At 44.0% G+C, this 13,558-nt stretch overlaps 1 protein-coding gene across 1 annotated transcript in view; it reads right to left on the reverse strand.

The window, feature by feature from the left end:
• Positions 1 to 13,558, reverse strand: part of LOC126330513 (inactive rhomboid protein 1-like) — a 786,904-nt gene that overhangs the window by 367,517 nt on the left and 405,829 nt on the right. The window lies entirely within an intron of this gene.

Below are 13,558 nucleotides of genomic sequence, written 5' to 3' on the forward strand. Positions count from 1 at the left end.
GATGGAAACCAACATTACACTTATTTAACTCGCGTTTTCTGTCATAACATAGGACTTACACCACAGGTTTCAGATTGCTCAGTATCACGCTGTGTACCGTTTGTATGTGTTTTTTGTTTGTCCGCAGCTCGTGGTCGTGCGGTAGCGTTCTTGCTTCCCACGTCCGGCTTCCCGGGTTCGATTCCCGGCTGGGTCAGGGATTTTCTCTGCCTCGTGATGACTGGGTATTGTGTGCTGTCCTTAGGTTAGTTAGGTTTAAGTAGTTCTAAGTTCTAGGGGACTGATGACCATATATGTTAAGTCCCATAGTTCTCAGAGCCATTTGAACCATTTTTTTTTGTTTTTCATTTGGTATCTAGTTCAAATGGCTATGAGCGCTATGGGACTTAACATCTATGGTCATCAGTCCCCTAGAACTTAGAACTACTTAAACCTAACTAACCTACGGACATCACACAACACCCAGTCATCACGAGGCAGAGAAATGGTATCTAGTATCATTCGTAGAGATATTTAGGTATCTGCCCATATTTTCTTCTATCTATATCTAAATATCTATCCATACATACTACGAATTAAAGTTCCCCGTTGTGATTTCTGTGTACGTATTCAGACACGGTTTTCACCAGTAGCTAGACTACCTTACAAGGAAGATAAGGATTTCGTGCAAATGGGTGAACTAATAATACAGTCGCCCGCCACTGTGAAAACGGCACAACTCCTCGGAATAGCAGTGGCTCGCGCAGCCTTACCCAGCCTCCGTTCACGAAATGCAACGCACAACTAGGTTGCTGCGTGGCAGAGGGTGCTCCATACTAATGGTGCATGGCAGAGGGCGCTCAGTACCACTGTCATATGACTGATGGTGCTCCTTACCAGTTTTACGTGTCAGACTGTGCTCTGTACTAATCTTACACTGCAGAGGTATTCGGTACCAATGTTACATGACAGACGGTGCTCAAGTAGCGATGTTACACGGCAGAGGATGCTCCATACAGATATTGCGTGGCATAGTGTACTTTCCTCCTATGTTGTGTGGCAGAGGGGTGCTGTGTAGTAAAGTTGTGTGGCAGAGGGTGCTCTGTACTAATGTTACGTGACAGAGGTTGCTTCATACCAATGTTACGTAGCAGGAGGAGCTCTGTACCAATATTACATGGCAGAGAATGCGCCTTACCAATGTTTTGTGGTAGGGGGTGCTTTTTGCCGATATTTCACGGTTGAGGGTGCTTTATGCCGTCATTATGTGCCAGAGGGTGCTTTGTAACGATGTTGTGTAGCAGAGGGTGCTTTATATCGATGTTACAGGGCAGAGGGTGCCACATACCAATGTTACAGGGCAGTGACTAATCCGTACCAATCTTACATGACACAGACTGGTCCGTGCAGTGGATGGTCAATACCAATGTTACAGGCAGGTGGTTCTCTGTATCAAAGTTACATGGCAGAGGGTGCTGCGTACCATTGTTACGTGGCAGAAGGTGCTCTGTACCAGTACCAGTGATACGTGACAGAGGGTGGTGACAGAGGGTGCTTCGTGTCAATGTTACATGACGGAGGGTGCTCCATACTAATGTTGCATGGTAGAAAGTGCTTTGTACTGATGTTGTGTGGGAGACATTGCATCTTACTTGTTTTGTGTGGCAGAGAATGCTTCATACTATTGATGCACTGCAGCCTATGGTAGTTGCATAATAAAGGATGCGTCGTACCAGTGTTGTGTGGTGAAGGGTGATTTATGCCAATGCTACATGGTGGACGGTGCTTCTTACAAATTTTATATGGCAGAGGGTGCTTTGTAGCGATGTTTCGTAGTAGAGGCTCCTCTGTATCAGTGTTGTGTGGCGTGCGAATGTTGTGGGCAGAGAATGCTTCGTACTGATGTTACATTGGGAAACGCGGAAAAACGTCACAGAGAGAATGTAGTTCCTTTCGGACCGGCGCTTTAATGAGGTGGTCGACAACTGGCCACAGCTAGCGCTAAGCTGGTGCTGCAGTTGGGCAACTCCCTCCACTACCACGGGATGTCACTCCAGACACCAAGTAAACATGCAACATATAACATTCAGGCATCCTGACAACTCATCTGGCGTGTGCTGCTTAAACTGTTTTACGTTATATAAAAATTATAATATTCAGTTAAATAATAAGTTTTTCTCTGAATTTTAATCATATCTCTACTCAGTGGTCCGTAAACAAAATAGTCTCCAGCCATCCTGATTTAGATTTCCCGTGATTTCCCTAAATCGTTTCAGGCAAATGCCGGAATGGTTCCTTTGAAAGGACACGGCCGATTTCCTTCCCAATCCTTCCCTAACCCGAGCTTGCGCTCCGTCTCTAATGACATCGTTGTCGACGGGACGTTGAAAACTAATCACCACCACCACCACGTAAACAAAATAACCGCTGTGCTGGGCAAGATGTCCGGCCATACATTCTTACTGCTAATCGTGCAAAGCCGGGGTGGGTCTCTAGTGTCACTAGAAATCCTTACTAATTTGTGCATGAGTCTTGACACCTCTGTCGATGCTTTTATCGTTGATTGCAATGAACTGTCTTTTGCCACTTACAACTTATGAAAGATTAAACTCAAAAAGGAATGCTAAACTCACCGTCAGATGTACTGTCCAATGATACTGAGTCTTTTTTAAGAATTTCCTTCCGTCACCACCGGTATACTTCGATTAAATTCACTTTTATCAACCGCCCATCGCCTCACAGACTTAGTTATTTTCAAAAAAATGTTTCCTTGCAATATCCCTGTATTTGACTTCAGAAGGAATCGGGAGATTAATAATAACTTTAAGAATGCAATTTGGTTTCAGTAACTCCACTCTGGTTGCCTTCTGAATATGTTACAATTTTATAATTATGTATATATTCGTGTATGCAAGTGAAAATGAGTGCGAAGATTACATCGAAAGGACAAATATATAAATAAAGAACTCAGTAAATTGATTCTGCTTTCACATTTAAAGCGAAGTCACAGTTCGAAACCACGTATCTGTCTATAGCCAAATGATCAGTTCATAACAGTTATGGATACTGATGGCGTCATCTCGGCATTTAAAAGTAATGAACATCGTATTGGAGTGACAAGGATCTCTTCGTATTTCCTGCCTAAGAATGTATTTGATCATATCTACCAAATTATTGGTAGAGAACAACATTGAGCCCATTAAATGAGATAAGAAGTATTTGAGGTTACTAGGTATTCTGCATATTCCTTCAGAACGTAAGCGCTCTCTCCCTGAAAACAACGTAAGTGTGGTTTTCATATTGCGTGATAAAAGTCCTCTATATACCACAGAAACCAAGCCACTCTTTGTATTAGGATAATTCTACTGGGTAAGTAAAGTGAATTCTCTGAAAACATCGTCTACGTACTGGCAATAATTACAGCGTACTGATAAAGATGAGGAAAAGTGTGTTACAGCTTAAACACTAACAGAAGGAAGGAAAGAAGGAGGCAAGGAAGGGAGGAACAGCCTTCTTGTAAACATGCTAGGGTATACAAGCTTAACGCTATGTTGTTGCTACTTGCTTTATTATGTTTTCTCTGCATCTGACAGCCCAAGAAAATCTTAAGTCGATACTTCTTCAGCGTTATCAAGTAATTATGTAAAGAATTCCACATAAATAAGCAGTACTCGCAAAATAAAGTAGCAGTAAGTAGACGACACATAGTTCGTCCTGTCAGTCTTTCAAAATTAGTCATGTTCCATTTAACTTCTGGATAAAGGTATCTGAGTATGAAGAAATGGGAATTCGTCTTTGACTGCTTTCCTCACTGTTGGTTGCTTTAAAAAAATGTCTGTTGGCGTGCTTGCTGTTGCAGTGGGTGTAATTTTCACCTAGACGTAAACTTCATGTCTGCAACACATTAAAATGTTTTTATTAATTGCATAATCTGGGTGACTAAAACTAGAACTTAACTTACAGTGAGAAATTTCAATTCCAGCAGGTTGCTGATATGATCTACCCGACGGAAAGTATTCCCCCGTAGTGTCGTTAGGGCTATGCATATGATCTGCATAAAATTAAGAGAGATAGTTAAGCCTCAGGTATTTATTTAACTTTCGACGGCGCGCATGAATATTGCAGCTCATACTTTTTGGGTTACGGCCGAGGCATGCTCGCTTTAATTACGTATCCAATTTGCAACGAAAAACCACAAATATGTAAATGTTGGAAATAATGATGTTTTATCGGAAAATGCACCATACTGTTGTACTAGAACTCTGAGACCAGACTAACAGGCATGGAACTGCAGATGTAACACACACAATTTCTGCATAACCATGTGGCGTACAGCAGTCAGCAACGGCAGGCAACAGGCGACACATGATGGATATTTGACCGCAGTTTATGCAGATGTATTGAGTACTAAGCTCCATTACAATCTAAAGGAAAGGAGGTCCGCACATTCTGAATCCAAAATATTAATTTTTAAACTAATGGATCCAACATTAAAAAAAGATTGTATAATCTGCGTTCTGATTTTAGCCTTAAGTACAACGTGTTTTATAGAGCAGCCACTAGTTACTTTTGAAAATATTATACAGGCTGTTCATTTTAACTAAAGACATTGAAATTTCTTGAAAACTACTAGTCGGATCAAAAAAGTTGTAATTCCAGTCTGTTTGTCTATGAGACCCCCCCCCCCCCCCCCCACCCCCGTCCTATCCTGTGCGTGATTGGCAGAGGGCTGCTGTGAAATCCTTAAACTAAGCCCCCGTTTTACGTACGTTTTGTCTGAAGCATTTTCTTCGTTTCGGCAGAGATGATGCTGTAATCGGGAGAACAGAAATGGATACACAATCGTAATTTACGACTTGGTGCTCAGTGGCCCCCGAATACTCATTGGCAAGTGGGACGCCACCTGCATGCCGCGAGGGTAGGACATGCCAATACTTCATAACTTCCTACTGGAAACCGAATTCGCAACGTTGAATTCCTCCGACATCTCGAAAAAGGGACTACTGGATGCGCCACAGTGGCCGATTAGCGAACTAGGACGTGTCATAACAGCCGCTACACCGCAACCGGAGTTCGCGTATCGTGCAGACGTAGAACAGATAGCGACTCTAAACATTACAATACTTCCGCAGCGTTTATTGCCTGAGCACCTGCCTATTATTTGGAGGACAGACGTGCAAGTGGACGATAAATGTTGCAACCGCAGAAGAAAAAAATTGAAATCATTATGATTTACGGAGAACGTAGGAGGAATGTAGAGGTTGTTGTTGCCTTGTATGCCGAGCGCTTTCCAGAAGAAGCTCGTTCTCGTTCGTTCTTTTACAAGGTTGTGAAAACCTTTATGTCTTATGGCAGCGTACAGATCGGAACAAGGAAACAAAGCAAAGGTGTTACAGGAGAAGCTAATGAAGTACCTCTACGACCGGCACTTAACCGCAGCTCACAGGTAAGCGCCCGACAATTACACCGCTATTCCGGTATGTCACAATATTGCATCGTCATAAATGTTATCCATATCATGTGTCACTGCATCAAGAACTTCACGGCCCCGATTGCCATAATCGGTTAGTGTTTGTGAATGGGCACATCAACAAATGCAAATGACACCCACGTACTTTGCCGAGGTGCTATTTTCCGATGAATCGACATTCACAAACAGTGGTAGCGTTAACCAGCATAAAATGCATTACTATGGTGTAGACAATCTCCACTAGTTAGGGCAAGTTGACTATCAATGTCCTTGGCCATATGATGTGGCATCATGGGGAACGAACTGATTCGTCCGTATTTAATCGTCAGCATGTTGAATGGACGCAAATATCAAACTTTTTCGGAACAGGAACTACCGGTATTATTGCAGGATGTTGCCCTGGACGTTTGACAACATACGTGGTTGGAATGACGGTTTCCCAGCGAGTTACACAACTGAAGCACGGGAGGTATTAGACGGTGTTTAAAACCGTTGGTGGATCGGCAGAGGTGGCCCTGTTAACTGGCCCGCTATGTCGCTGGATTTCATGTCGCTGGGTTTCTTTCTGTGGGGATATTTATACGATAAGGCGTACCAGCAAGTGCCAACAGGCCTTGAAGACATGTTCGACCGCATCAGAAACGCTTATGCTGACATTCCCGCAGATATGCATCTGTCCTGTGTACGGTCATTTGAAAAGTGGATTACTAAACCTATTGGAGTTGGCGGTACTATGTTTGAATAATTACCCTAATTAGAAAAGTAGAGTAGCGTCCGCCTATTCTACTCTCGAAGGAGGTCGGGTCCCACGCACCATTGGATATTCAAGGGCCATTGAGGAGCATTCGTAAATTAAGATTATGTGCTCATTTATACGCCTCCGATTACTGCGCCGTCTGTGGCGAAACGAAGAAATTGCTTCAGATAAAATTTACATAGATTTTGCGGTAGAGTCGTAATCTGCAATAAAAAAGGGGGGTTCCTACTGAACATTTCAAAGTTGCCGTCATCACCCACGCATATGGTGGGGGGGGGGAGGGGGGTCGAGCGTGGTATCATTGTTTGTCTCCCACCGAAACAAACGAATTTGAAGTATAATTTTCTTTGATATGATATGTAGTTTTCGAGATATTTCAGTGTCTTTAGTTAAAATGAGCACCCTGTACATCAATTGCAAACGAGACAGGCAGCAGTTTAGGCAGACTACCTACATCGATACAGATGAGTCGGTGTACAGAGTGTTCACATGAGGGCAATAGAGGTACTTGAGAATGGGAAATGTTTCGAATTGAGATAATAATCCTGCACCGGAAACGACAGTGTCGATAGCTGCGAAGGCAAACACGTTGTTGAACAATCCGCATGCTACAGTTTTGAAGAGCCATCACCACCGATTATGTGGGCGAGGACAGTCTATGATTTGTAAACAGGCCCGTATCTTCTACAGAGCCACAGTGCTGAACCCAGTGTTTCCTAGGTACGAACTCTCTGTACTGTTGGAATACATTCAGCTTGGCCGGCCGGAGTGGCTTAGCGGTTCTAGGCACTGCAGTCTGGAACCGCGCGACCGCTACGGTCACAGGTTCGAATCCTGCCTCGGGCATGGATGTGTGTGATGTCCTTAGGTAAGTTAGGTTTAAGTAGTTCTATGTTCTAGGGGACTGATGACCTCAGCAGTTAACTCCCATAGTGCTCAGAGCCATTTGAACGAACCATTCCGCTTGATTTGTTTTTATGTGTGTGGTTCCAACCTGATAGGGACGCAGTTCGCTTTTCTCATCTTGCTTCCAGTGTTCTGGAGAGGTAGAGCGGTGTTACTCCTATCGTCATGATGTGGGGAGCCATGATGTCTTTCGGACGTGTCTGAAAGAACAGATGCCATCTTCATATGTACAGTTAAGGCTCACCGGACATTTGACCATCTTTTTCTGTGCGGATGCACAAACAGTGCCCGACCTCTTACGGGAATCGGCGGTAAAGCCGCGAGTAGCGAGTATGATGAGCAGGGGCACTATGAATATAGTGCGGGACAATAAGTTGCGTATGTGGGTCTCACGGGAGGCCTGCCAGAGATAAGTCCCTGTAGTCGCACTGTCCTCTCTGTCCTCGGTGGGTCAGATTGATAGAGCGTCTGCCATGTAAGCAAGAGATCCCGGGTTCGAGTCCCGGTCGGGGCACACATTTTCACGTGTTCCCGTTGACTTATATCAACGCCTGTACGCAGCTAAGGTTATTCATTTCATTGTAATTTCATCTAATGTTGACAATATCGTGGTGCCATATTTCAAGAGGAAAGTCCTCGTCTACACATGTTACGGGTCTCTATGAACTGTTTGCGTTATGTTATGATCCTCCCATGTTCAACTGGATCTCCATCGTGTCACCGATAGAAGCATGTGTGGGACCAGATCATGGCAATTCCACCGCAGTGCCTTGTCCTGGATGTCAAGGATCATTTCGAAGGGTTGTGGGCCATGTTGCCTCAGGAGAAGATACAACGACTTTATGACACCGTTCACCATCGAATCAGAGCGTGTATCGAATCCGAAGGGGTGCAACGTAATATTTATAAGGCCGACTTGTATTATTACTGAAATAATATCACACACACCCTCAACTAGTGAAGTTTCGTTTTGACTCTTCTCCCATTCTTGGCAATTTAAATTTTTTGCGGGCAAAGCACTTGTTTTATGATATGTTTGAGAGCTTTTTTTCGTTTGGACCCGAACCACCTCCCATAAAGCTACGACACAATTTTTTAAACATCGTCTATACAAACAGACGACTCCCGAATGTATGAAATAGTGCGGAGTATGTATTAGAGTAGGTTTTTTTTTATTTTTCACGGATACGAAATCGAATTTTGGTCATAAAATGATTGAGTGATTGCGTATTTCCTTAAACCAGATATCACAGTCGTTTCAGTCTTCTTCCGTAGCTGAGCGGTCAACGGGTCTGGCGGCCATGCAGCAGGTTCGACTCCCGACCGGGTCGGAGGTTTTTTTCGCTGGGTGTTGTGTTGTCCTCATCATTATTTCATCGCCATCGACACGTACGACGCCTTGTGTGGCCTTAACTGAAAAGAATTGAAGCTCGGCAGCCGAACTTCCCCAGGTGGAGATTCTCGGCCATCAATGGCCCACGATCATTAAATTTCATTTCAGATTCCGTTTCAGGGCTCCGACTTCCCATCGAAGGGAATTATTAGTAGCACTTCACATTAGGGCGTCGCATCCTATTGCATTATTAACAGTTACAATGCAGGGACGTCTGAAGAGCCGGCCGCCCCCCCCCCCCCCCCCCCTTCCGTATATCTTCTGCCTCTAGCGACTGTCCCATACACAACAATTTGCCCCTAGTGAGGATATTTACGTGCAGAAGCTTGCAGTGCTACTGAATCGATTACGACTTTTTAAAATACTAAATGTAGTGACCACGTTTTGCGGTGCAGCATAAAACACATCACCACTCTGTTAAATTCTACCTAACTGTATATATTATGCAAGTGCTACTGAATCGTGTATGACTTTTTAAAATACTGAATGTAGTGACCACTTTTTGCGGTGTAGCACAAAATACATCACCACTCTGTTAAATTCTCCGTAACTGTATATATTATGTAAGACGAATACTAGATTTTCCGAGAGACAATAGGTTCTGCGAATATTACGAGGTACAGTCCCGAGTGTGACTTCTAAAACGGGCGCCGGCAAGTATGCTCTTGGAATCCATTTATACAACCTTCTTCAGTGGATCTGTAGCGCAGTTTTGCACAGCATTACACGAAAATTAACATTGCAGTGTTATGAATTACGAGTTCGGCCCTAAAATTTTTGCAAGCGCCATAAAGCCGTCGGGGTTTGAGAGTTGTGTCCCGGCACATTAATTTCCGCGCAGAACGCGGAGTCGCGCTGTGTAACGGCGGGCGCACCAGACGTTAAACACGGTTTACACACAATAAAAATAGAACAAAGGGCGCGCGCCGGCAAGTTTAAGGATGCCCTTTGAAAGACGGCGTATCGACTCGGCAAACAGCGCGTAAATAATGCGCGTGCCGTGCGACGCCAGCGAGGCTACGAACTATCACGGTTACACGCCCTTCCCTTCCGGACCAAGTTCACTTGACGTGCAGTCTCCGGGGATTCATCGACTTACAGCAGTCAAGTGGAGGACCGGTCCACAGACAATTCGAAGGGAATTAGCGTGTGCTCCGGGTTTTCCAGCGGATGGTAAATTTATGCATCTACTTATATACGAAGTTCCACTACAATGGAATACCATTTACCTTTTAGTTTTTATCTCCAATCTAAACTAATTTAGCCGCGCGGGATTAGCCTAGCGGTCTAGGGCGCTGCAGTCATGGACTGTGCGGCTTGTCTCGGCGGAGGTTCGAGTCCTCCCTCGGGCATGTGTGTGTGTGTGTGTGTGTGTGTGTTTGTCCTTGGGATAATTTAGGTTAAGTAGTGTGTAAGCTTAGAGACTGATGACCTTAGCAGTTAAGTCCCATAAGATTTCAAACACATATTTTCAAACTTATTTCTAGCGCTAAAACGAACTTTCTCATAAAAATCGAACTATCTGACAATACGTGTTCGTATTTCTTTTAATAAAATTTTAGAAACTTACCACAAAAAAATTAAAAATAATTTAAGGGTGTCCATCCTACTGTATGGACGAGCGACTTTCTCAGGGCCGGCCACTATGGCCGAGCGGTTCTAGGCGCTAAAGTCGGGAACCGCCCTATTGCCACGGTCGCAGGATCGAATCCTGCCTCGGGATGGATGTGTGCGATGTCCTTAGGTTAGTTAGGTTTAAGTAGTTGTAAGTTCTAGGGGACTGATGACCTCAGATGTTAAGTCTCATAATGTTCAGAGCCATTTCACTTCCTCAGGAGGGCTGCCCCAAATGTACTAGTAACAAGGACTCCGCAATAAATGCGCCAAGGAGATCTAATACTGTTTTGGCATGGTGGAGCCTGAGGATGGCGATAACATCACACTGAAACTAGTCGTGTGAGACAAAAAAGCCATTCTCAAGACACAGCTGTGGTGCTACTTTTTCTCATAAACTTAAAGAAGTTGCACTTGGAGGCTAACATGAAACAGTCTTGATATACAGAATGCAGTTGCAAAAATGCAGATAATATGAAGATAATCACTCAAGTTTTGGAAGAAAAAATATTTTATGTAGTTAAAATACAATCCTAGCATTGCTCTTAATGTAAACTAATAGTGATTCGATAACAAAGCTGTTACGTTTATTAACTTGAAAACAAAGTTCTGAAACAATTATTTGTTTCTGTAGTAGGGTCGGTTAGTGTCATATTCATCTGTCTGCGTAAGTCACAAATCTAATGTTCGTTTTCAGCACCTGCGCAACCGAGCTGGATTTTATGGAGTACCAAGCATTCCATACTGCCTGACACGCCATCTTGGTCTTCACAACATAACAACAGAGCCAACTGTACCCGTAGCCAAAAGTCAAGCAACACGTAATGATCTACTACTCTTCTACTTCATTAAAATTCATTGTTGCAATAGTTAGTTTACGGTATCAACAGTTATTACCTATATTTGAAATTTTACCTCCAAAAATGTTACCACGCTACGAAAGGAGTCTTTTTGCGTCGTAACTCACACGATGTTTGGTGCCGACCTGCATTCGCTACAGAGCGTCACGCGGATATTTTGCAGCAGATCATGGGCCTCCTCCTTGGGAGAACCATTAGACGGAGGAGAAATCGCGGTATTCCACATTGCGCGACTATTCCATAATACCCGAAAAGTCCAACTGTATATATATTCTTCAAGCCACTGTTCAGTGGGCAGCAGAGTGCATATCGTATCAGTATTACGGATTCTCTTTAATACTCTGTTCGCGTATTGAGCGAAGATAAATGACCGTCTACAGGGCGGTCTGAAACAGGCTGGAAAAAGATCTCAACATGCTTGGGACAGATTCTGCTGAAAATTAATTGTTAAGAAAAAATTGTATACATTGCAGCGTTTCCGAGTTAATTAGCATTAAGTTAAGCTGTCAAGCCCTTGCACGCGCAAATGCAAGAGGCCCGCCAGAGACGGAGTTACCGAACGTTCACCGGCCGCTGTGCCCGAGCAGTTGTAGCAGCTTCAGTCCGGAACGGCGCTGCTGCTACGGAGGCAGGTTCGAATCCTGCCTCGGTCATTGATGTGTGTGATGTCCTCAGGTTAGTTAGGTATAAGTAGTTCTAAGTCTAGGGGAATAATAACCTCAGATATTAGGTCCCATAGTGCTTAGAGCCATTTGAACCATTTTTTGAACCAAGCGTTCATTCGCTGAACATCCTCTCGTTCCAACAGCTCCTACATCTGCACTGCTCGATGCCATCGCCCACTGTCGCCCAAAAAAATGAAGTCATGGCGGAATGCACCCCTCAAAAGACGAACGGGGGCGAGGAGTACAGTCTCTCAATAACGTTGTCCGGTGAGTGTACGTACTCAAAGATTTGGAGCTCAGTACTCCCGCGCATCATTCCTTCCCAAATAATAACAAAATTGGTTCAAATGACTCTGAGCACTATGGGACTTAACATCTGAGGTCATCAATCCCCTAGAACCTAGAACCTAGAACTACTTAAACCTAACCAACCTAAGGACATCACACACATCAGTGCCCGAGGCAGGATTCGAACCTGCGACCATAGCAGCAGCGCCGTTCCGGACTGAAGCGCCTAGAACTGCTCGACACACTGGCCGGCCAAACAATAACAACCGGAGCACCAAAATGATTGCGTTAGACAATGTTTGCAGATGCATTTCGTGTTCCCACCTCTCGTCACATGAGGGTACGTAATGAATCACCGCTCAGACGGGAACTGCTCTCATCCAAGTAGAGCGCGTGACTTCTCTCCTCTTTGATCTAGTCCCCGTGCTATTGGCATCATCGCAAACGTTGCCGCTTATGAGCTGGTGTCAATTGAAAACAACATACTAGTCGTCGGACAAACGGACCGATGCCACACAGTCGCCGTGACACTGTGCAGCGTGAAATTGCTTGCCTTGTGTCCCTCTCAAATGTGGTTGCAAGCGCACGGGCTGTTTGATGCAGGTCCCTTCTTTCTAGTTGCACAATACAGCGGTCGTCTGCTGCTATAGCTGATCGTACACTGCCCACTCCTCTTCTTTGGGCAGCAGTGGCTGTGGTTCGGAACTCTACTGTGCAGGTGGAACAACGCTGTGAGGAGTGTCAAACCCCTGGGCTACACTCGACCGCCTTCTTGTTTGTTCTCCCATTGTGAAGTGATACTCATGCTGTCACCGTGTCATGCCGTAAAGAAAACTACCACCAAAGTGCACATTAAGTGCTCACTGATGGACGCACACTCTCTTTACCCGTCGCTTAGACTAACCTGATGTCATTTTATCTCCAGTTTTCTGTGCACGACAAGGAGATGTCTAACAACATACTCCCGCACTTTCTTCAAATCCACCGAGTTGTTAATACGTTTTGTTACTTCATCCATCTTGTCCGTAAGTTCTAAAGCGCAGTCTATTTACACATGTGACGTTCTCAAGATGTACACCTCTAATCTTGTAATGTGGTTCATTTTCTTTGTTATACATTTATCCACATTTAAAGAGAGCTGTTATTCATAACATCTAGTGGAATTTGTGTGCAAGAGTTTCTGCATTTTCTTACGATACTCCAATGACGATGCTTCTCCGTAGACAACAGAACAATTTACATTGTTGCTGATACTATGTGATAAACTGTTTTTGTAACTATGTACTGTGCAAAGAATCAGTTGGCTTTCTTCTCGATCAATTCAAAGAAAAATACATTTGGAAATACAATTTCCTTGGTCGCATTGCAGCACTTCATTGATAATTATCCTCCTCCTTATCGATGATATTATTTATTGACCGATTGGGTGAAGTTAATTAAGCACAATTCTTTGAGATTCGCCATCTTAACGTATTGTAAAATCGTAGTAATAAAATCATGCCACGAAATTTGAAAAAAACTCCAACCTTGGACAACATTCCCTACGTGTGAATTAGTGCTAACCATTCTTCCAACAAGCGAGCGTAAATTTCTGTACTCTAGTTGGCTTCCGCTGATCGGTTGTTA

This window comes from Schistocerca gregaria, chromosome 2 (genome assembly GCF_023897955.1).
Source record: "Schistocerca gregaria isolate iqSchGreg1 chromosome 2, iqSchGreg1.2, whole genome shotgun sequence".
Taxonomy (NCBI): domain Eukaryota; kingdom Metazoa; phylum Arthropoda; class Insecta; order Orthoptera; family Acrididae; genus Schistocerca; species Schistocerca gregaria.